Here is a 25,019-nt window from a genome sequence, read left to right on the forward strand (position 1 = left end):
GCCTGCGGCTTAATTTGACTCAAGACGGGGAAACTTATCAGGTCCAGACATAGCAAGGATTGACAGACTGAGAGCTCTTTCTTGATTCTTTGGGTGGTGGTGCATGGCCATTCTTAGTTGGTGGAGCGATTTGTCTGGTTAATTCCGTTAACAAACGAGACCTCAGCCTGCTAACTAGCTATGCGGAGCCATCCCTCCGCAGCTAGCTTCTTAGAGGGACTATCACCGTTTAGGCGACGGAAGTTTGAGGCAATAACAGGTCTATGATGCCCTTAGATGTTCTGGGCCGCACGCACGCTACACTGATGTATTCAACGAGTATATAGCCTTGGCCAACAGGCCCGGGTAATCTTGGGAAATTTCATCGTGATGGGGATAGATCATTGCAATTGGTGGTATTCAACGAGGAATGCCTAGTAAGCGCGAGTCATCAGCTCGCGTTGACTACGTCCCTGCCCTTTGTACACACCGCCCGTCGCTCCTACCGATTGAATGGTCCAGTGAAGTTTTCGGATCGCGGCGACGGGGGCGGTTCGCCGCCCCCGACGTCGCGAGAAGTCCATTGGACCTTATCATTTAGAGGAAGGAGAAGTCGTAACAAGGTTTCCGTAGGTGAACCTGCGGAAGGATCATTGTCGTGACCCTGACCAAAATAGACCGTGCACGCGTCATCCAATCCGTCGGCGACGGCATTGTCCGTCGCTCGGCCAATGTCTCGGCCACCTCCCCTCCTTGGAGTGGGTGGGGGCTCGGGGTAAAAGAACCCACGGCGCTGAAGGCGTCAAGGAACAATGTGCCTAACCCGGGGGCATGGCTAGCTTGCTAGTCATCCCTCATGTTGCAAAGCTATTTAATCCACACGACTCTCGGCAACGGATATCTCAGCTCTCACATCGATGAAGAACGTAGCGAAATGCGATACCTGGTGTGAATTGCAGAATCCCGCGAACCATCGAGTCTTTGAACGCAAGTTGCGCCCGAGGCCACTCGGCCGAGGGCACGCCTGCCTGGGCGTCATGCCAAAACACGCTCCCAACCCCCTCATCGGGAATCAGGATGCGGCATCTGGTCCCTCGTCTCGCAAGGGGTGGTGGACCGAAGATCGGGCTGCCGGTGTCTCGCGTCGGACACAGCGCATGGTGGGCGTCCTCGCACGGTAGGGCGCAAGGGCGCATGGTGACGTGATCGGAACCAATCCGCGTAATCGCCCAAAGAAGCGATGCTAGGGGACAACGAATGTCCCACTCAGGGGAGGCGAAGACCCGGTCCAGAACCGAGCGAGTGGGATCAACTTGGCGGTTTGTCCAAGTGAACCTGGCCCCGAATTGATCGAGCTCTTGCAGCCCCATGTCTGCAATGCAATCATTGAACATTTGCATCCGAGGGAAGTTCACTAAATTATTGCTCTTGTCTTCTGCTGATCTAATGAGGTTGAAATCGCCGCCCACTATCACCGGAAGCTGGGCGGTCGCAACCTTTGCACGGAGCTCAGCGAGGAAGGACTCCGAGCGACGGTGCTCGGCAGGCCCATAAACAACAATGATTTCCCATTTGAAGTTGATGGCCCTCTCGGAGACCTCCATGCTAACGAAGAACTCGCCTCGGTCCATGCTTCCAACCTCAAAGGTGGTATCCTTTAAGCCTAGTAGGATGCCACCCGAGTGGCCCGCACTCCCACTAGAAGGGAGCCAATGCCAAGCGAACAAGTCGGAGCTCAGATGTTCAACCTCCGACAGGGAGAATTCCGTACGCATCGTTTCTTGAATGGCCACAATGTCGATTCGTTCGGAGCGCATGTACTCGATGAGTCGGCGGCGTCGACCATCTTGGCCGAAGCCGTGGATGTTCCAGAAAAGGGCTCGCATCACACATCCATCGGGGGGCTGCTTGACCCCAAGACACGTGAGGCGCTCTGGGCGCGGAGGGCGGCGCTGCGGGAACGGGTGCGTCCCCGGATGATAGCCGGGGCGGCCGTCGCGAGGGAAGGGGCGCTCGGGGCAGCCCCAGAGGGGGCGCCCGAGGTAGGGGGCGTGCACGGACCTCGGCAAGGCGGCCATCAAGGATCTCCCGTGCACGGATGGTCTCGATCTGAACTAGCGGGGGGGCGACCTCCCCCTGAACACTATCGCGGAATCCGCCGCCACCTTAGTGAGGTGGCCAAGCGGAGCTGACTCCAAAGCAGAAAAGGAACAAGTAGGATAAGTGACCGGGACGGACGGGGTACCTGGCTCGAGGTTCCGGGCAGCGGCCTGGAGGGCAGCCTGCTCGGGGACAGGTAGGGCCGGGCTGCCAGCCGGTCTGGATGCCTCAATCCGAGCACTGCGACGCGAGGAGGTCACCGGGGATGAGGTCGACCTGCCCCGCCTGGAGTAAGTCGCAGTCCGGGGGGAGGCGGCGGGCCGGCAACCGGAGTGGTCACCACCACCGCCAGTCCCACGGCGGCGGCGTGCGGAGTCGCTAGAGGGGGACCGGGAGCGTCGGGCAGGGACCAGGGGAGGGTGGCGGAGCCGGAGTCATGGCCACCGTCGGAGGCGAGGAGACCGCCCCCCCCCCCCAACCGGGCTGGAAGCCACCCCCGTGAGCACAGGAGGAGTCAGGGTCGCAACTGGGCCCGACGCCCCCGGAGTCTCCAGCTGGGGAGGGGCAGCCACGGGGGAGGATAGGGCGGGTAGGGCCGGGTTAGCCGGGTCGGGCATGGCCGGGTCAGCCGGGTCGGCCGAGCCGGGGGAGGGGGCGAAGATGCCGGGGGTAGTACCGTCGGGGGAGTGCGGCGAAGATGCCGGGAAGACCTGAAGGCTTGCGTCCGAGGCGTCGAGGCAGTCGTCATTAGGGGGGCAGGGGATCCGCTGCGTGGGAACGGCCGGCCCCGGTCCCGCCCCTGGCAGTCGGAGCGGGAGGCTGGTCGTGCGGGCTGTCCTCGAAGTCGTCCTCGTGCGGGCTGTCCTTTCTCTTATATATATGGGAAATCATTTCTCATTGGCTTTTTTTAACGAACTTCGCAACAAATATGTTAACTTGGCAAGTAATATTAACAGGACAAAGGTAACTACTAAATGAGTGGTATTAGCAGAACCAATATAACTTCTAAATGAGTGTCATTAACAGGACCAAGGTAGCGTGTTTGATGTGCTCTTTGTTTTCAAAAAAATGCTGTCAGTTTCAACTTCTAGTGAAGAGTGGAGCTCCAAACTGAAATAACACAAAGTAACACACATTAATCGTGCCCAGATTTGACTTTGTTTGATTCTTTCCTCTTAAGTTTAGCAATCTAAACAAAAGGTAACAATGGAACACCATGCATGCTGATTTCACTGAAGGAACCCCCCTGTCCACAATTGTATGTACAAGAGATAATAATAACAGCTTCAAGTGTACCAAAACAGAGCGGCATCAATATTCATCTTTGATGGATAAATGGTTTCACACGTGAGGTGATAAACGGAGAGAAGAGATAAAAATGCAGATAATTTCAAAGATATTTAATGCCTCCTTATGTTGCTTTAGTCTTGAGTTTTTGGTCGTTCGGAGGTTGTAAGCTGGATCATGTGGACTGGTGGGCGGTTGTATTTTTCTCTCTATCTTAATAATACACATGCAGTCCTCCTGCATGGTTCAAAAAAAAAACATTTACCAGCATAAGAAGCTAACAAGTGACGACGACAATTATTACATGAAGGAAAGAGTTTTATGTGACTAGGTTCAGTCATATAACTGCATTACACACGAAAGGATGGCTTACAAGCTTCGAGTAGATGAAGGACTTATGTAATCCATGGCTGGAAACTAGAAGGTATATATGACCCAACCCAACAGCTGAGTTTCCTGACCGCACCGGAGCCATGCCAACTTGGCAAATACGAAGCCCCTCCAAATTTCACTGAGCATCAGATGGCCGTTCCGCAAAACAGGGAACGTATGGCTGAAGGTTTACCATACCATAGTCTCCAAGAGTGCAGATACTATGCAATTTCTGGGTATCCATATCATACGACATAAGTGTCTGTTCCGGTTCCATCCCACCACTAAGAAAAATCAGGTTACGTTCTGGATGGATTGCAACCAAGGTGTAGTGCTCACCGTGCTCTAGACAAGGCCTTTCTAGCAGCTCCAAAATGCTGGCAGTGTGCTTTAAGGTCCACTGTCCACTAGCATAGTTCTCAAGAGCCCAAACTGATAGCAGACAACCGTTACCATGATCTATCTGCATACCATATAAGCACCCCCGAGATTGCCCGATAAAAGTAAAATCAACTTTGGGCGGTTGTGGAATTTTCCTCCACGTATTGCCAGACGTGTCTATGGTAACTATCGAGCGTGTTGTGACCCCATCCGAGTCAAATGTGTCCTCCTCGGAATCATAGGCAATGAAATGCAGAGTGTCATTTAAGAAAACATATCCTTCGCCACCAAACACCCGAATCCATTCACCCCATCCGCTCGGCATGGAAGTCCATTTTCGGGTATCCGATGTGTATACCTCTACCATACTTATGTCGTAGAAACCACGAATGAAGATGAATACTGCAAAACGGTGAGGTACGGCGGGGTCGAAACACAAGCAGAAGGTGTAGTGTCGCGGAGCTCCCTTCTCTTGCGTGTCAGGCACACTCACCGCAGCCCAAATCTCCTCGGTGGCAGGGTTGCACACGACGTATTCCGAGCGTTTGGTGGCCTGATTCCAGCCTTGGCAGAGGAGAATGCCGGCGCAGCAGTCTAGGAGACAGACGTAGTCGTGGTCGCACAAGAAACAGAGAGAGGGGTCGACCAGCGGCTGGCCTTTTCCGGATAGGTTGATGAAGCTGTTGTTGCCGCTGCCGGAGAGGCCGAAGAAGCCGGAGAGCGTCTGGGGCGACCTCTTGAGGACAGCGGGGTCGTAGCAGAGAATGAACCACGCCGTGGACACGCACTTGAGGCGGCAGAGCGACCGGTACGGCACCCTCGACAGGATCTCCCGGAAGAGGTCGTTGGGGAGGCCCTCTATCGCCTGCTCCTCCTCCTCCTCCTCATCATCATCATCATCATCATCATCATCATCATCATGCTCCTCCTCCTCCCCCTCCTCCTGCTCCTCCTCCTCCCCCTCCTCCTCCTCCTCCTGCTCCTGCTCCTCCCCCTCCTCCTCCTCCTCCTCCTCCTCCTCCTCCAGACCCTCCTCCTCCTCCTTGTTCCTCATCCCGTATCCGGCCTGCTGCTGCGGCTGCGAACAGTTAGTTCGTTTAGAGTTGAGATGTCCTCCTCCTTGGATCGAAGACCAGAATAAGAAGAAGAAGAAGATGGGGGAGAGGACGGAAGCAAACCTCACACCCAAGCGCGACGGGAAGTGACGGCGGCGACACGCGGCGGCGATGGCTGGCGGAGACGAGCTGCCCGGAACCCAAGGGCCAAGGTGCGGGGAAAGTGAACTGAGTTGGAATGACCGTGGAAAGAAAAAGAAAGCCAAGAGTGCGCCACGTACCGCCACTGCCTTCTGATTGGAGGCCCAAAGCTCACCATACATCAAATTATTTATGTGCATGTTACTTCCACGTTTTTTATTTACTTGTATATTTGAGCAAATGGACTTTCTGCTGGGTACTTTTGCTACCTAATTGTTTTATTTATTTTGGGTAATAAACTTTGGCGTGGAGGCTGGTTCTTGCTTGTAGTTGAAGTCCGTTTTGTTTTGTTTTGTTTCTTTTCGTTTTCTCTTTTTGGTTATTAGTGCTAGTCCCACCAAGTGCATATTCATATGTTAATAATTTTTATTTATGTTTCAAAAGTAAAGGAGTTACAATATGTATTACATGTAATTTTGGAGTTGCTAAAAAAAGTAATTTTGGCGTTCAGCGGGTATAAGTTTTACTAATATGGCAAGTATACACTCACATGTTCTCCGAATAGTTTCTGATGAAAGGTGATAATCGTTCCGACTTTGTGCTTCCTTTCTTCATCTGTGCAGAATATTTCGGTAAATTACTTTATGACTTTATGTGCCTGTGCAAGTAACAGCATGCCCTTAGCTATGCCACAGCAGTCAGCATCATACGCAGATAGGTACAGAGTAGAGCAAGATCCTAAATATAACTCCATTCAAAATAACCATGAGCGCAACAGCTCCGGCGGATTCAAAATCATCCATCGATGAAGAGACCAATTTCCCCTCGTCTCATTATATATGGCATAGCGTTTTACTCCACCCTGCAGAGATTTGTATTCTTCGCAAGTTTAGACCATCTCAGAAGCTAATTGCGTCGTGCTATGATGATACTGAACTAACAACTTTTTAAATGTAAAGAGGAAACACTTGCGCAATCAGGGTAACGATTTGGGCAGCAGCCTTGCTCAACAAAAGTCAATTTTGTCGAAACTAAGTCACTCAGAACCATTGAGTAGCAGTGTGAACAGAGTTCAGTTTACATGTTTACGAACTCGGCGCACAATTCAGAATGAAAAATTCCAACGGATGATAAAATTCCACAACTTCATTATGGACAGTAGACTCTCATTATGTTCAGAAATTGATTTCACTAATGGAACCTCGTTATCTCTATATACAACAATCTAGAGAAGTCAACGCGAACGTATAATTATATTACTACAAAAGGAGGAGGTAACCATTTCAAATGAAAATGAATGAACAAAACTTTCAAATGCATCAAAAATAAGATGGCACCAATATATAACTTTGTCGGGATAGCAAGTACTACTAGACATAACCCTGAATAAATGGACAGAGAGATATGAAAATGCAGATAATTTCAAAGAAATATAATAGCCATTGTCGCACATTTACCCACATGAGAAGCTAACAATAACAAGTGACCATGATAATTAGTACATAATGGGAGGAGATTAAATGATTTGGTTCATTCATATTACTAGACATAACCCATCAAAGGGTGGCTTACAAGTTCTCACTGCCTAGCCAACAAAACATTGTTCAAAGCCATAAAAGCACATGCAATTGGAAGTCAACTGATATGAAAACCAAATTGGAGTAGATGTCGGACTTGTCCAATCCACTGCCCAAAACTAGAAGATCTGGACCATACCCAACAGCCGACTTCCATGAAAGATATAAAGCTGCTCTGAAATTCAGCAAGCACCTGACGGAGACCATTCCGCAAAACAGGAAACATGAGGTTGTAAAGTTTCCATCGGGACAACAGAGCAGATAACATGCAGCTTCCGGGTATCCATATCATACGCCATCAAGGAAAATCAGGTTACATTCTGGATGGATTGCAACCAAGGTGTGTTATATCCATGGATCGGGTAGGCTAGATGATTCGCGGTACTTCTTACCTTCTCCTTGTGTCTAGAGGGGCTCCGGTTGCCGGCTATGGCGCCGGTGCCGGTGTGATGGCAAAGAGTGGTGGTGGCGGTGCTTTCCATCAGCACTGCACTAACCCTAGATCGGTAGGGGATTAGGTGGGATGTACGGTGCTGCGACGAACCTCGTAATGCGAGCCGCCGGCCCCCACCTCTTTTATATAGTGCAGGTGACAGGGGCCCATCAACCATAGTGGGTTGAGCGCCTCCGATCAGAGCGCAGATCTAAAGGTCCGGTGGGCCGTTGGGCCCACACGATGGAGATCATCCTAACATTCTCCCCCTTGATCTTAACTTTTACTTTTGACCTTATACTTTTACTTTACTCGTTTCATAACAGATCAATACATAGAACATGTTTCATCGTCACAGCTCAATTGCCGATAGAATCATACAGCCACAACGTACCTCTCTGTTTTGAAACAAATTCTTTAACCTTGGACCATTTTATTGTCCGGAAATTTTAGACTATACCATAAAACCCATGTCGACTGTGTGTTCTCCGAACACACTGGGCGGTAAGCCTTTAATAAGCGAGAGACACTCTACCGAGAGACACTCAATAAACCCATGTCGACTTTGTGAATCTCGATACTTATAACGAGAGACACTCTACCGAGAACATTCTTTTAAACTTTGAGGACAAGAACTTCTTTTCTCCTCCTGCAGTAGGTTGACATCACCACTAGCAAGTAGGATGTCATCCACATGCACAGGATTAGGAAATGAATTTCCCATTCTATAACTCTGCACGAATACAATTGTCCTCTCATTTTCTTTAACCCAAAACAACATTTGATTACTTTAGTCCATAAAAGACTTCTTCAGGCAGTATCCCCTGTGTTCTTTACTTTCATTTGATGTAACTCAGATCATAATATCTTTCATCTGATGTAACTCAGATCATGATGTGCTACCAACACTCATTGTAATCTATTCAGTGTAAAATGCGCAAAAACCTTTCGATTTAAGTCGTGTTTTACACCTTTACATATTTCCTTTGGAGTCACATTGTCTTTGTAGACTCTTTACAGCCTACTATTTTGGCTCCATTGGAAATTACTCATCAGTCCCAAACATCATCGGGATTCACCAATTTCATTTCATCTCACATAGTCTCTTATCATTTAGATAAGCAAACACTTCTCAAAGCTCGAATGAGCCTTTAAATGAGGTGGGATCAACCTCCATTTGAATTTCACTAACATGGGCTTTATAGTAATCAAAAGTATCTGATTTTCTCATTCCTTGAGACCATCAGTGTCTCAGGTACTGGCACTTCTTTCATATGGGGATGTTGTTGCTCTGTCAATGCAAGAGGCAAACTAATTCTATAGTCTTTCATTTCCAAGAGGCAATAGGTTTTACAGGGACTTGTATCACAAGATCCATGTTTACTCATTCATCCTTTATAGAGCTAACAACATGTGTTGTATAGGTCATACAACATGCTCCCCCAGATTACTCCATCTTCACTCAAAAATGGCGTATCTTTAAACTTTATAATTTGGGTTTATTCTATTAAAACTTTCTTCTTTATGGCACTTTAAGCACCGTCTTAGTATTCCTTACTCTGCTTTCGGAACTGTAAAAGATCCAAAAATACAACTATTTCTTTCTCCCCCTCGAAATGTGGCAAGAACTTTTCTGTCACAATTTCGAAAAACAATTCATAACTCTTGTGAATTGAGGAAACTTTGATTATCTACTTCATTTATCTGATTACTTCAGACGTAATGAAGTTATCTGTTAACTGGTATGGGAGTACTTTTTCCTCATTCCATTTCAGAACTCAACAGAGTTCTTTATCATTAGTACTTTTGCAAGTCACACTTGCATATAATTCTTATCTTTAGGTTCATCTGTAACTTTTAATCTCTTTGGATTTATTGAGTGCTTAATGACCATTACACATAAGTTGTACGGTCGATACTAGGAAAGCATAATAGCTACTCCATACTTTTCTCCTAGAGTGAGACACATTAAGCACATGAGTCATCATATCTTTCTCCTGTCATACAGGATAAGTCCTTTGCCAGAATTTCTCCTGACATATAGGATTTTTGACATAATACTATGTCAACTTTACCCGGTTACGCAGGTATTTTCCCAGACTTTCCCCACCATGTGGGTTTTACCATAATCCTCTTTCCCGCTATGCAGGTAATTCCCTGTAAGGAACATGAATGCCAGAATTGGCTCTTTTGACCGCATATGCAATCATCAAATTCAGTAATAAATTCGAACGTTCTTTGACACACATGCTTAATCCGACGTTGGTCAAATTAAACACGCATGTTGCTTGTTTCATCTCAAATCATGTTGACTGAAAAATCTTCTTCATATAGAATACATGAAAGACATTCGTCAACCAAGACTCTCAATGATCTATGTGTTTTCTTCTCTTGGATTAATATCCAAGAATTCTTTTCTTTTGAAGCCATTATTTAGAGAGAACATACTCCCTCACGTTATGACCTTTCCTGGTCATCTTTTGGGTCACAAGTACCCAGCCATTCGCTTTCACGAATGAAAGCATGAAAACTTTTAGTCTGAGGAAACATAGCCAATAATCAACAATAATGAGCATAAAAATAACCCTACGTTGGTCTGGTTAAAAAATATGCACATTAAACTTTTGTAAAACTTCCTTTTTATACTCTAAATCGCCGTTGTGGTAGAATTAGAATAAAACTCATTCTTCTACATTAATTCCATATCACCGTTGGGCGGAAATGGAAATAATGCATATAACTCATAAACAATGTGATGATAATATTTCTATTAAACAACTTTGCTAAGAAAATAATCATCATTATCAACTTTATTGCAGCAGAAAACTAGCAATATACAGTTCTCATCTTTATCAAATTCTTCGAAAATTGGTCACTTGGATACAAAATTTATCAGAGATTTGAACTTTTAACTATAAGACTCATTGAATTATAATATTGTCATCATCAAAGTTGGTTAGAAAATAACAATACCATATTTTAATATTGTCATCATCACTCGGAAACTATCTGCATCTTATTTCACCCACAAGGGCAAAACATTCCTAAGAACCGTTCTTCCAATTAAATTTTCCCATTGGTTCCAATTTAAGTGGAGGATAAAATTGTTACTTTGCAGCGGAAACTTTACAATATTCTATTTAGAAACAATTCTGTACTCTTTTTCTCTCTAAGCAATTTTAACCGGTTGGTTCAAAAATGCATCAGAGAAGCAACAATTTAATCTTTTACTTTAATTCTATTCTCTTTTTAAAAAAGCACTTTATTTTTATTTGCAGCGGAAAACATGAATAAAAATTCATGAACTTTTTATTCTTTACAGAAACTTTTCTTTGACCAAATAAAAATTCATGAACTTCTTTTTTTTGTAAAATTCATGAACATTTCTTTTTCTGAAAATTTTCTTTTTTCATTTTCAGAAACTTTTTCTATTTTCTAAACAAACTTTCTTTGGATTAAATTTGAATAGAAAATACTATTTGAAATTTTCCCAAAACTGGACAAAAAAACAAAAACAAAAAAGAAAACTGCAGCGCAGCTATAGCCTAGGCCTGACACGCGAGGCCCGCAGCGGAAAAAGCCGGTCACTGTCTGCTCCCTGCGCCGCGCCGCGCGAGCCGGCCTGGCCTCTTCTGCTTTCGGCCTAGAAGGCCTGCCAGGGCCAGCAGTCCAGCTTTCTCTGGCCCAAGGCCTGCAACAGGTTAGGGTTTCAATCTGGGCCATCGATCACGATCCGACGGTCAGCCGCGATTTTCTCTCGAACAAAACCGGGCGAGTGTTGGGGAACGTTGCAGAAAACAAAAAATTTCCTACGGTTTCACCAAGATCCATCTATGAGTTCATCTAGCAACGAGTGATCGGATTGCATCTACATACCTTTGTAGATCACGCGCGGAAGCGTTCAAAGAACGGGGATGAGGAAGTCGTACTCGACGTGATCCAAATCACCGGATATCCTAGTGCCGAACGGACGGCACCTCCGCATTCAACACACGTACGGTCAGCGTGACGTCTCCTCCTTCTTGATCCAGCAAGGGGGAAGGAGAGGTTGAGGAAGATGGCTCCAGCAGCAGCACGACGGCGTGGTGGTGGTGGAGCAGCAGTACTCCGGCAGGGCTTCGCCAAGCTCGTGACGGAGGAGGAGATGTGTTGGGGAGGGGAGGGGGCTGCGCCTTGGATGTTCTATGTAGCCCTCCCCTCACCCCTCTATTTATAGGGGAAGGAGGAAGGGGGCCGGCCCCCTCTAGATGGATCTAGAGGGGGGGCGGCGGCCAAGGGGAGGGGGACTTGCCCCCCAAGCAAGGGGCGCCCCCCTTAGGGTTTCCCCCAACCCTAGGCGCATGGGCCCTAGGGGGAGTGGCGCCCCAGCCCACTTTGGGCTGGATCCCTTCCTCATACAGCCCATAAGGCCCTCCGGGAGAGGTGGCCCCTCCCGGTGGACCCCCGGAACCCCTCCGGTGGCCCCGGTACAATACCGATATGCCCCCGAACCTTTCCGGTGACCGTATGACAACTTCCCATATATAATTCTTTACCTCCCGATTATTCCGGAACTCCTCGTGACATCTAGGATCTCATCCGGGACTCCGAACAACTTTCGGATTACTGCATACTCATATCTATACAACCCTAGCGTCACCGAACCTTAAGTGTGTAGACCCTATGGGTTCGGGAGACAAGCAGACATGACCGAGACGACTCTCTGGTCAATAACCAACAGCGGTATCTGGATACCCATGTTGGCTCTCACATGCTCCTCGATGATCTCATTGGATGAACCACGATGTCGAGGACCTAATCAATCCCGTACTCAATTCCCTTTGTCAATCGGTACGTTACTTGCCCGAGACTCGATCGTCGGTTTCCCAATACCTTGTTCAGTCTCGTTACCGGCAAGTCACTTTACTCGTACCGTAATGCATGATCCCATGATCAACCACTTGATCACATTGAGCTCATTATGATGATGCATTACCGAGTGGGCCCAGAGATACCTCTCCGTCATACGGAGTGACAAATCCCAGTCTCAATTCGTGCCAACCCAACAGACACTTTCGGAGATAACTGTAATGTACCTTTATAGTCGCCCAGTTATGTTGTGACGTTTGGCACACCCAAGGCACTCCTACGGTATCCGGGAGTTGCACAATCTCATGGTCTAAGGAAATGATACTTGACATCCAGAAAAGCTACAGCAAACGAACTACACGATCTTTGTGCTATGCTTAGGTTTGGGTCTTGTCCATCACGTCATTCTCCTAATGATGTGATCCCGTTATCAATGACATCCCCATGTCCATAGCCAGGAAACCATGACTATCTGTTGATCAATGAGCTAGTCAACTAGAGGCTCACTAGGGACACATTATGGTCTATGTATTCACACATGTATTACGATTTCCGGACAATACAATTATAGCATGAATAATAGACAATTATCATGAACAAGGAAATATAATAATCATTTTATCATTGCCTCTAGGGCATATTTCCAACAGTCTCCCACTTGCACTAGAGTCAATCATCTAGTTACATTGTGATGAATCGAACACCCATGGAATTCTGGTGTTGATCATGTTTTGCTCTAGGGAGAGGTTTAGTCAACGGATCTGCTACATTCAGGTCCGTATGTACTTTACAAATCTCTATGTCTCCATTTTGAACACTTACACGAATGGAGTTGAAGCGACGCTTGATATGCCTGGTCTTCCTTTGAAACCTGGGCTCCTTGGCAAGGGCAATAGCTCCAGTGTTGTCACAGAAGAGAGTCATCGGGCCTGACGCATTGGGTATGACTCCTAGGTCGGTAATGAACTCCTTCACCCAGACTGCTTCGTGTGCTGCCTCCGAGGCTGCCATGTACTCCGCTTCACATGTAGATCCCGCCACAACGCTTTGCTTGCAACTGCACCAGCTTACTGCCCCACCATTCAAAATATACATGTATCCGGTTTGTGTCTTAGAGTCATCCAGATCTGTGTCGAAGCTAGCATCGACGTAACCCTTTACGACAAGCTCTTCGTCACCTCCATAAACGAGAAACATTTCCTTAGTCCTTTTCAGGTACTTCAGGATATTTTTGACCGCTGTCCAGTGTTCCATGCCGGGATTACTTTGGTACCTTCCTACCAAACTCACGGCAAGGTTTACATCAGGTCTGGTACACAGCATAGCATACATGATAGACCCTATGGCCGAGGCATAGGGGACGACACTCATCTTTTCTCTATCTTCTGCCGTGGTCGGGCATTGAGCCAAGCTCAATCTCGTACCTTGCAATACAGGCAAGAACCCCTTCTTTGACTGATCCATTTTGAACTTCTTCAATATCTTGTCAAGGTATGTACTCTGTGAAAGACCAATGAGGCGTCTCGATCTATCTCTATAGATCTTGATGCCTAATATATAAGCAGCTTCTCCAAGGTCCTTCATTGAAAAACACTTGTTCAAATAGGCCTTTATGCTTTCCAAGAATTCTATATCATTTCCCATCAACAGTATGTCATCCACATACAATATGAGAAATGCTACAGAGCTCCCACTCACTTTCTTGTAAATGCAGGCTTCTCCATAAGTCTGCATAAACCCAAACGCTTTGATCATCTCATCAAAGCGAATGTTCCAACTCCGAGATGCTTGCACCGGCCCATAAATCGAGCGTTGGAGCTTGCACACCTTGTCAGCATTCTTAGGATCGACAAAACCTTCCGGTTGCATCATATACAATTCTTCCTTAAGGAAACCATTAAGGAATGCCGTTTTGACGTCCATTTGCCATATTTCATAATCATAGAATGCGGCAATTGCTAACATGATTCGGACGGACTTCAGCTTCGCTACGGGTGAGAAAGTCTCATCGTAGTCAACCCCTTGAACTTGTCGATAACCCTTAGCGACAAGCCGTGCTTTATAGATGGTCACATTACCATCCGCGTCTGTCTTCTTCTTAAAGATCCATTTATTTTCTATGGCTCGCCGATCAACGGGCAAGTCAGTCAAAGTCCATACTTCGTTTTCATACATGGATCCTATCTCGGATTTCATGGCTTCCAGCCATTTGTTGGAATCCGGGCCCGCCATCGCTTCTTCATAGTTTGAAGGTTCACCGTTGTCTAACAACATGATTTCCAAGACAGGGTTGCCGTACCACTCTGGTGCGGAACGTGTCCTTGTGGACCTTCGAAGTTCAGTAGGAGCTTGATCAGAAGTATCTTGATCATCATCATTTACTTCCTCTCTAATTGGTGCAGGCACCACAGGAACATTTTCCTGAGTTGCGCCACTTTCCGGTTCAAGAGGCAATACTTCATCAAGTTCTACTTTCCTCCCACTTACTTCTTTCGAGAGAAACTCCTTCTCTAAAAAGGATCCATTCTTGGCAACAAAGATCTTGCCTTCGGATCTGAGGTAGAAGGTATACCCAATAGTTTCTTTAGGGTATCCTATGAAGACGCATTTTTCCGACTTGGGTTCGAGCTTTTCAGGTTGAAGTTTCTTGACATAAGCATCGCATCCCCAAACTTTTAGAAACGACAGCTTAGGCTTCTTCCCAAACCATAATTCATACGGTGTCGTCTTAACGGATTTCGACGGAGCCCTATTTAAAGTGAATGCGGCAGTCTCTAAAGCATAGCCCCAAAATGACAGCGGTAAATCGGTAAGAGACATCATAGATCGCACCATATCTAATAGAGTGCGATTACGACGTTCGGACACAACATTACGCTGAGGTGTTCCAGGCGGCGTGAGTTGTGAAACTATTCCACATTTTCTTAAGTGTGTACCAAATTCGTGACTCAAGTATTCTCCTCCACGATCTGATCGCAAAAACTTGATTTTTTTGTCACGTTGATTCTCAACCTCACTCTGAAATTCCTTGAACTTTTCAAAGGTTTCAGACTTGTGTTTCATTAAGTACATATACCCATATCTACTCAAGTCATCAGTGAGGGTGAGAACATAACGATAGCCACCACGAGCCTCAACACTCATTGGACCGCACACATCAGTATGTATGATTTCCAATAGGTTGGTTGCTCGCTCCATTGTTCCTGAGAACGGAGTCTTGGTCATCTTACCCATGAGGCATGGTTCGCACGTGTCAAATGATTCGTAATCAAGAGACTCTAAAAGTCCATCTGTATGGAACTTCTTCATGCGTTTGACACCTATGTGACCAAGGCGGCAGTGCCACAAGTATGTGGGACTATCATTATCAACCTTACATCTTTTGGCATTCACACTATGAATATGTGTAGCATTACGCTCGAGATTCATTAAGAAGAAACCATTCACCATAGGAGCATGACCATAAAACATATCTCTCATATAAATAGAACAACCATTATTCTCGGATTTAAATGAGTAGCCATCTCATATTAAACGAGATCCTGATACAATGTTCATGCTCAAACTTGGCACTCAATAACAATTATTGAGGTTCAAAACTAATCCCGCAGGTAAGGTAGCGTGCCGACGGCGATCACATCGACCTTGGAACCATTCCCGACGCGCATCGTCACCTCGTCATTCGCCAATCTCCGCTTATTCCGCAGCTCCTGCTTTGAGTTACAAATGTGAGCAACTGCACCGGTATCAAATACCCAGGAGCTACTACGAGTATTGGTAAGGTACACATCAATTACATGTATATCACACATACCTTTCGTTTTGCTGGCCTTCTTGCCCGCTAAGTATTTTGGGCAGTTCCGCTTCCAGTGACCACTTCCCTTGCAATAAAAACACTCAGTCTCGGGCTTGGGTCCATTCTTTGGCTTCTTCCCGGCAGCTTGCTTACCGGGCGCGGAAACTCCCTTGCCGTCCTTCTTGAAGTTCTTCTTACCCTTGCCTTTCTTGAACTTAGTGGTTTTATTCACCATCAACACTTGATGGTCCTTTTTGACTTCTACCTCTGCTGATTTCAGCATTGCAAATATTTCAGGAATGGTCTTTTCCATCCCCTGCATATTGAAGTTCATCACAAAGCTCTTGTAGCTTGGTGGAAGCGACTGGAGGATTCTGTCAATGACCGCGTCATCCGGGAGATTAACTCCCAGCTGAGTCAAGCGGTTATGTAACCCAGACATAGTGAGTATGTGCTCACTGACCGAACTATTTTCCTCCATCTTACAGCTGAAGAACTTGGCGGAGACTTCATATCTCTCGACCCGGGCATGAGATTGGAAAACCATTTTCAGCTCTTCGAACATCTCATATGCTCCGTGTCGCTCAAAACGCTTTTGGAGCCCCGGTTCTAAGCTGTAAAGCATGCCACACTGAACGAGGGAGTAATCATCAGCACGTGTCTGCCAAGCGTTCATAACGTCTTGGTTCTGTGGGACGGGTGCGTCACCTAGCGGTGCTTCTAGGACATAATCTTTCTTGGCAGCTATGAGGATGATCCTCAGGTTCCGGACCCAGTCCGTATAGTTGCTGCCATCGTCTTTCAGCTTGGTTTTCTCTAGGAACGTGTTGAAGTTGAGGACAACGTTTGCCATTTGATCTACAAGACATATTGTAAAGATTTTAGACTAAGTTCATGATAATTAAGTTCATCTAATCAAATTATTCAATGAACTCCCACTTAGATAGACATCCCTCCAGTCATCTAAGTATAACATGATCCGAGTTGACTAGGCCGTGTCCGATCATCACGTGAGACGGACTAGTCAACATCGGTGAACATCTTCATGTTGATCGTATCTTCTATAGGACTCATGCTCGACCTTTCGGTCTTCTGTGTTCCGAGGCCATGTGTGTACATGCTAGGCTCGTCAAGTCAACCTAAGTGTATTGCGTGTGTAAATCTGTCTTACACCCGTTGTATGTGAACGTTGGAATCTATCACACCTGATCATCACGTGGTGCTTCGAAACAACGAACTATCGCAACGGCGCACAGTTAGGGGGAACACTTTCTTGAAATTATTGTGAGGGATCATCTTATTTACTACTATCGTTCTAAGTAAACAAGATGCAAAAACATGATAAACATCACATGCAATCAAATAATAGTGACATGATATGGCCAATATCATATAGCTCCTTTGATCTCCATCTTGGGGCTCCATGATCATCCTGTCACCGGCATGACACCATGATCTCCATCATCGTGTCTCCATGAAGTTGCTCGCCAACTATTACTTCTACTACTATGGCTAACACGTTTAGCAATAAAGTAAAGTAATTTACATGGCGTTTCTCAATGACACGCAGGTCATACAAAAAATAAAGACAACTCCTATGGCTCCTGCCGGTTGTCATACTCATCGACATGCAAGTCGTGATTCCTATTACAAGAACATGATCTCATACATCACATATATATCATTCATCATTCATCACAACTTTGGCCATATCACATCACAAATCACTTGCTGCAAAAACAAGTTAGACGTCCTCTAATTGTTGTTGCAAGTTTTACGTGGCTGCAAAAGGGTTCTAGCAAGAACGTTTTCTTACCTACGTAATAGCCACAACGTGATTTGTCAACTTCTATTTACCCTTCATAAGGACCCTTTTCATCGAATCCGCTCCAACTAAAGTGGGAGAGACAGACACCCGCTAGCCACCTTATGCAACTAGTGCATGTCAGTCGGTGGAACCAGTCTCACGTAAGCGTACGTGTAAGGTCGGTCCGGGCCGCTTCATCCCACAATACCGCTGAAGCAAGATAAGACTAGTAGCGGCAAGAAAGTTGACAACATCTACGCCCACAATAAATTGTGTTCTACTCGTGCAAGGAGAACTACACATAGACCTAGCTCATGATGCCACTGTTGGGGAACGTTGCAGAAAACAAAAAATTGTAGAAGACCTAGTTCATCTAGCAACGAGTGATCGGATTGCATCTACATACCTTTGTAGATCACGCGCGGAAGCGTTCAAAGAACGGGGATGAGGAAGTCATACTCGACGTGATCCAAATCACCGGAGATACTAGCACCGAACGGACGGCACCTCCGCGTTCAACACACGTACGGTCAGCGTGACGTCTCCTCCTTCTTGATCCAGCAAGGGGGAAGGAGAGGTTGAGGAAGATGGCTCCAGCAGCAGCACGACGGCGTGGTGGTGGTGGAGCAGCAGTACTCCGGCAGGGATTCGCCAAGCTCGTGACTGAGGAGGAGATGTGTTGGGGAGGGGAGGGGCTGTGCCTTTGATGTTCTATGCAGCCCTCCCCTCACCCCTCTATTTATAGGGGAAGGAGGAAGGGGGCCGGCCCCCTCTAGATGGATCTAGAGGGGGGGCGGCGGCCAAGGGGAGGGGGACTTGCCCCCCAAGCAAGGGGGCGCCCCCCTTAGGGTTTCCCCCAACCCTAGGCGCATGGGCCCTAGGGGGAGTGGCGCCCCAGCCCACTTTGGGCTGGATCCCTTCCTCATACAGCCCATAAGGCCCTCCGGGAGAGGTGGCCTCTCCCGGTGGACCCCCGGAACCCCTCCGGTGGCCCCGGTACAATACCGATATGCCCCCGAACCTTTTCGGTGACCGTATGACAACTTCCCATATATAATTCTTTACCTCCGGATTATTCCGGAATTCCTCGTGACGTCCAGGATCTCATCCGGGACTCGGAACAACTTTCGGATTACTGCATACTCATATCTATACAACCCTAGCGTCACCGAACCTTAAGTGTGTAGACCCTACGGGTTCGGGAGACAAGAAGACATGACCGAGACGACTCTCTGGTCAATAACCAACAGCGGGATCTGGATACCCATGTTGGCTCCCACATGCTCCTCGATGATCTCATCGGATGAACCACGATGTCGAGGACCTAATCAATCCCGTACTCAATTCCCTTTGTCAATCGGTACGTTACTTGCCCGAAACTCGATCGTCGGTATCCCAATACCTTGTTCAGTCTCATTACCGGCAAGTCACTTTACTCGTACCGTAATGCATGATCCCGTGATCAACCACTTGATCACATTGAGCTCATTATGATGATGCATTACCGAGTGGGCCTAGAGATACCTCTCCGTCATACGGAGTGACAAATCCCAGTCTCAATTCGTGCCAACCCAACAGACACTTTCGGAGATACCTGTAATGTACCTTTATAGTCACCCAGTTACGTTGTGACGTTTGGCACACCCAAGGCACTCCTACGGTATCCGGGAGTTGCACAATCTCATGGTCTAAGGAAATGATACTTGACATCCAGAAAAGCTACAGCAAACGAACTACACGATCTTTGTGCTATGCTTAGGTTTGGGTCTTGTCCATCACATCATTCTCCTAATGATGTGATCCCGTTATCAATGACATCCCCATGTCCATAGCCAGGAAACCATGACTATCTGTTGATCAACGAGCTAGTCAACTAGAGGCTCACTAGGGACACATTATGGTCTATGTATTCACACATGTATTATGATTTCCAGACAATACAATTATAGCATGAATAATAGACAATTATCATGAACAAGGAAATATAATAATCATTTTATAATTGCCTCTAGGGCATATTTCCAACAGCGAGTTCCCCTGACCCCGATCCAGTTCCTCTCCTCGCCCCCGCGTCTCCCTGGACTGCGCCGTGGCGTACCACGCCGGCCGCCCGGTCACCGCGCCGCGCCGGTCGTCGGCGACGGCAACGCACCACCGCGTCGTGCTGCGCCGCTCGAGCTCCCTTCCTTCCTTTTCTTTCTCCATCTCTTTCTTCCTCCGCCTCCTGCTACAGAGAAAAGAAGAGAGAGACGCCAAGGGCCACGTCGGCCGCCGGCGACGGTGTGGCCACGGCGGCGCGCGAGCACCCATTCTCTACTTTCCCCTTCCCCTTTTCTTCCTTAGACAGAGAGAAAGATGCGAGGCCGAGGCCACCTCTGCTCCCTTGCAGCGCCCGACGACATGGAGTGGCGGCGCCGTTGCCGATCCCTTCGCCGGTGGTGCGTTCCCCTTGGGGTGAGCGCGCCGTCGTCGAGCGGTTGGGCCGCGGTGCCCCCCCTTCTCGCTTTTTTGTTGTCTTTTTTCTTTTCTTTGCCGGCATACCGTTGAGTTGGCTCCTGTAGTTCTTCGTCCGACGCCTCGGCTTGTCGATGCGCGTCTGGATCGAGAGGAACGGCGCGGCCATAATGGCGGCGCAACTTTTCCGGTGAGGCCCGAGGCCCTTCTCCGGTGATGTACTTTGCCCTGTCTAGGGTTCCTGGTGGGAGGAGGGGAACTTTCTTTCTCTGTTTTTCCTTTGTACCAAATACTATCTAAGCCTAGCATGGTCTGATACCATTGTTATATCCATGGATCGGGTAGGCTAGATGATTCACGGTACTTCTTACCTTCTCCTTGTGTCTAGAGGGGCTCCGGTTGCCGGCTATGGCGCCGGTGCCGGTGTGATGGTAGAGAGTGGTGGTGGCGGTGCTTCCCATCAGCACTGCACTAACCCTAGATCTGTAGGGGATTAGGTGGGGTGTACGGCGCTGGGACGAACCTCGTAATGAGAGCCGCCGCCCCCACCTCTTTATATAGTGCAGGTGACAGGGGCCCGTCAACCATAGCGGGTTGAGCGCCCCCGATCAGGGCGCAGATCTAAGGGCCCGGTGGGCTGTTGGGCCCACACGGTGGAGATCATCCTAACAAGGTGTAGTACTCACAGCGCTCACAACAAGACCTTCCTAGCAGCTCCAGAAGACTGGCAGTGTTTCCACTGACACAATCCTCCAGAACCCAAACTGATATCCGCCAACCATTACAACGGTCAGTCTCCATACCATATATGCATCCCTAAGATTTCCCAATGGAAGAAACATCAGATTTAGGCGGTTGTTGAATTGTCCACCAGGTACTCCCATCCAGGTCCACGGTAACTATCAAGTTTATTGTATTACCCTCCGAGTCAAATGTGTTGTCGCCGGAATCATAAGCAATGGAGTGTAGAGTGCCACCTAAGAAGAAGTATCCCGATTCACAGCTAGTTGTCAGAATTTGGTGACCCCATCCACTCCCCATGGAAGTCCATTCACAGCTAGTTGTCATGATCATCATCGATGATGACAAACACCGCGAAGCGAGAGGGAACCGCGGGGTCGAAACACAAGCTAACCATGCGGCCGTAAGCATTAGGTTCCGATGGTTCATGGCTATCAGGCCGGGGCAGTGCGGCCCAGATCTCCTCGGTCGCGGGGTTGCACACGACGTATTCTCCGCGTCCCGCTCTCATGCCATGGTAGAGGAGGATGCCGCCGCGGTAGCTCATGAGCGTGACACAGTGGTAGCCACGCGCAGTCGCAGGAAAGAGAAAGAGGGATCGACCAGCGGCCAGCCTCTACCGGACAGGTTGAGGAAACGGGTGGCGCCGGGGGAATCGCCAAAGAAGCCGGAGAGCGTCTGGGGCGACCCCCTGCGGACGGCGGGGTCGGAGCACAGCGCGAGCCACGCCGGCGACACGCACTTGAGGCGGCACAGCGACCGGTACAGCACCCACGACAGGATCTCCCGGAGGAGGTCGTTGGGGAGGGCCTCCATCGCCTGCTCCTCCTCCTTCCTCATCCTCTCCATCCCGTATCCGGCCTGCCGCTACTGCGAATGATAGAGCCGTAGAGGCAGTTTGTTTAGGGTTGAGCTGCGCTCCTCCCAAGTGTCTCTCTTTCACGATTAGAAGGAAGAGGAGGGAAGTAGACAAGGCATCATACCGTGATCTGGTGAGGGGATGGAGAGCGACGTCCGCTGGAGCGTTCGGTTCGCGGCGGACTTGGCGACCGCGCGGAACGTCACGTTCAACGACGGCGAACTACGATTGCGTAAGAGGCGCTCCGGATCATGCTCATCAACGCGCGTGGGATCACGGTGGATGCTCGTTACCTCAGATCTGGTGAGTCGATCGACATCGGGGATATCGTCTCGTTTCCCTGCCATTTTGCTAGGGTTTGTGATCGCCTCCCATCGAGTGGCGCGGATTCCGGTGAGGGTGCGCAGCCGTATGGCCCACCAGGGTACACGGTTCACGGGCGCGGGCGCACGGGTTTGGGATCGCATCGCCGACCGCCACATATGACAAATGGCCCCGGGGTGCTGGGATGTGGACCGGTCCGCCATGGATTGGATGCACGCCACGTGGGTGAGGGGAAATCAGACCGCCATGAGAGAGCTGGACCTAGGGTTTCCGGGAGCGCCGCGGGTATTAAACGTGCGGCCTCTACCCCTTCCCCCATTTTAGATCTTGACCAGAGCTTCGCCCACTTCTGGAGCGCTCCGTCTCTCGCCAGATCTAGGGTTCGTCCAAATTTCTCCTGGTGGGAAGGCAAAATCCATGGTGACCTTCGTTCCTTTGCTCAAGTAGTTGCCTCCCCTCCCCCCACAATCCTCCTGCTAGATCCAAGGGCAACGTGTCTGTTGAGATGAGAGGGGATGGCTTTGGTGCGGGCTGCCATGGCCGCGGGGCTGGGCGATTCGATCATGGCCGCGGCCGCGGCTTCGACTCCAACGTGTGGAAGCGCAAGATAGAGATGGGGAACTCCTCCATGACCGATGACAAGTGGGAGAAGGTGGCCGGAGGCCCGCAGGCGAACCACGCCCGGCAAACTCGGTGGGACGGCGACGTTGATGACCTGCAGGGGTCGCACGAGCCGGCGCTGGTCGAGGGGCAGCAGGCAGCTCCTCCCCCCCCCCCCCCCCCCCCGTCAAGATAGGTGCGGGGGAGACAACGATGGCAAGAACCCTCGCGCCTTCAACAAGAACAACACCTCTCCGAAGAATCGCGAGAATTCTTCATCCGGTACTATCGCTCCTCTCTATGATAGCTGCCAGATCTGTCACCTACCTTGGTCATTTTACTGTCCGTTGCCCGCAAGCTTTTTGTGAGAGATGTAAGAAGAGAGGCCACCTGTCCATTGTGTGCAATGAGTTCTTCCCATGGGATCACACACCTGTGATGTGTGCATTCCAATCCAAGGGGCAGGGTTTTTTCTACATTCCTGATTTCAGTGTGGACAGACAGGCTAGAGAAAATATCTTCAACATTGTAGTCACTATAACTGATGGCTCTGCTCCAACCAAAGATATTGAGCATGAATTGACTGTTTATGTTGGACAAGGATGGCGCTGCTCTGCCAGATTCTTTGCTCCACAGAAATTTGTGATGAGAATGTCGAACCCTAGGGAAGTTGACAAAGCTCTGTTTGTTGAAAACATTAAGCTGAAACAGTGTGGTGTTAGTGTCAAGTTCTCTCCCTGGTCTGAGGATATTGACTCTGAGGGTCTGCTGGAGATCGCCTAGGTTAGGATTGGAAAAATTCCACCTAATAAGAGATGTGACAAAACTGTAGCTTATGTGAGAGGCCTAGTTGGGATCACTCTGGAAGTTGATATGTCAACTATCAATCGCTCCTTGTCTGTCAAGGCTAAGATTGGATGTCGCTCGATTGACCAACTCCCTGCCACTGCTGAAGGAGTGCTTGTAGGACGTTTCTATAGATTCACTTACGAGGTTGAGGAGGTTTTGGTCAGAAATCCTGTTGAGGAAGAAACTATGGATCCCATTCCTGATGAAAGAACCAAACCAGACCAAACCCCTAAAAGGAAGCGTGCTGAACAAGATAAAGGAGAAACTCACAGTGAATCTGCTGGGCGTAGTGCCCCTGGGGGATCTTATCGTGGTGGCAAGGCATGTCGCCTGCTATGCGATGAAAAAGATGGATCTATTTCCTCTGAGAGTGATACAGACAACTCCTTGCTTATCGAAACCATGCAGAGAGAGATTGATGAAAAAAGACACGAGAAGTGTGGGGGCTCATCGAAGTGGATTGTTCCCATGAACCCTGATGTTGCCGAGTCCTCTATCCAAGATATTTAGGTGACAAATGCTACTCATAACAAAAATTCTATGCCTTGCTGAACTGTTTCTAACCTGTCTCAGATTGTGGAGGTGACTGGTGAGGTGGACCCTGGACTAAAAACTTCAAGCAGCTACATGGTACAACTCCCATCTTCTTAAAGTGTGGAGGAAATCATACTTACCCCTCCACTAGCACCTGAGGCTCCACTGAGATTCAGCAAGCGTAATGCTCCTGGAATGCAGGACAAGATGGAGGACAAGGCCAGAAAACTTGCCAGCAAGAAAATTTTGGAAGGTAACACTTCACCTGCTCATAAAAATTCTTTTGCTGTCCTGTCTAATAATGAAATGATTAGTAGGGCTAGCAAGATGGGGGTAGATATACCTGATGATAATTTTACTACTGTTGACATTATCAGAGAACTAGAATGTGCTAGAAAAGAGCTAGAGGACAAAAAGAAGAGTGATACCACTAGTCAGGTGCCTGATGACCTAGTGGTAGTTGATGGTGTGGGTAGGAACACCCCTATGAACTTAGAGTGGCTAGAACAAGAAGAACATATATATATGAACAAATCTCTTCTATCAAATCTAGAAAGAAAAAGCAGCATAAATCTGTTGTGAAGGTTCCTAGGCCTGTGACTAGGAGCCAGAAGAAAAAGAATTCTGACAATGATCCTTTAGGTAGCCCTGCTCCGTCTCCTGGCAGGGTTACTCGAGCCAAATTCCATAAAAAAGCGTTCCAAATGAGAGGTCTCATTTGGAACTGTTGGGGGGTAGGCAAGAAAGGAATGGCCACCTGCCTCTCAGACAGGATCACTGACCATTCCCTGGATTTTCTGGGGTTGCAGGAAACTATGAAGAAAGACCTCACTCCTAAATGCTTGAGAAGGATTGATCCCTTTGACATATTTCAATGGGACT

The 25,019-nt window shown here is 48.2% G+C and overlaps 2 non-coding genes and 3 pseudogenes across 2 annotated transcripts; 2 read left to right on the forward strand and 3 right to left on the reverse strand.

Moving 5' to 3' along the window:
* LOC147992985 (18S ribosomal RNA) overlaps nucleotides 1–635 on the forward strand; it is a 3,528-nt pseudogene extending 2,893 nt beyond the window's left edge.
* Nucleotides 636–861: 226 nt separating this feature from the next.
* Nucleotides 862–1,017, forward strand: LOC147992986 (5.8S ribosomal RNA). Its single transcript, XR_015614706.1, has one exon. It is a non-coding gene; the product is annotated as a 5.8S ribosomal RNA (ribosomal RNA).
* A 2,982-nt stretch (nucleotides 1,018–3,999) lies between these two features.
* Nucleotides 4,000–5,095, reverse strand: LOC125540184 (F-box protein At5g07610; the record flags this gene model as incomplete). Its single annotated transcript, XR_015613980.1, has 1 exon — nucleotides 4,000–5,095. It is a non-coding gene; the product is annotated as an F-box protein At5g07610 (transcript).
* A 15,795-nt stretch (nucleotides 5,096–20,890) lies between these two features.
* LOC147992987 (uncharacterized) lies at nucleotides 20,891–21,820 on the reverse strand (annotated as a pseudogene).
* Nucleotides 21,821–21,916: 96 nt separating this feature from the next.
* On the reverse strand, nucleotides 21,917–23,928 carry LOC147992988 (uncharacterized; annotated as a pseudogene).
* Nucleotides 23,929–25,019: the final 1,091 nt, after the last annotated feature.

The sequence above is a fragment of the Triticum urartu genome, chromosome 1A, assembly GCF_056163025.1.
Source record: "Triticum urartu cultivar PI428250 chromosome 1A, HENAU_Tu73, whole genome shotgun sequence".
In the NCBI taxonomy this organism is placed as follows: domain Eukaryota; kingdom Viridiplantae; phylum Streptophyta; class Magnoliopsida; order Poales; family Poaceae; genus Triticum; species Triticum urartu.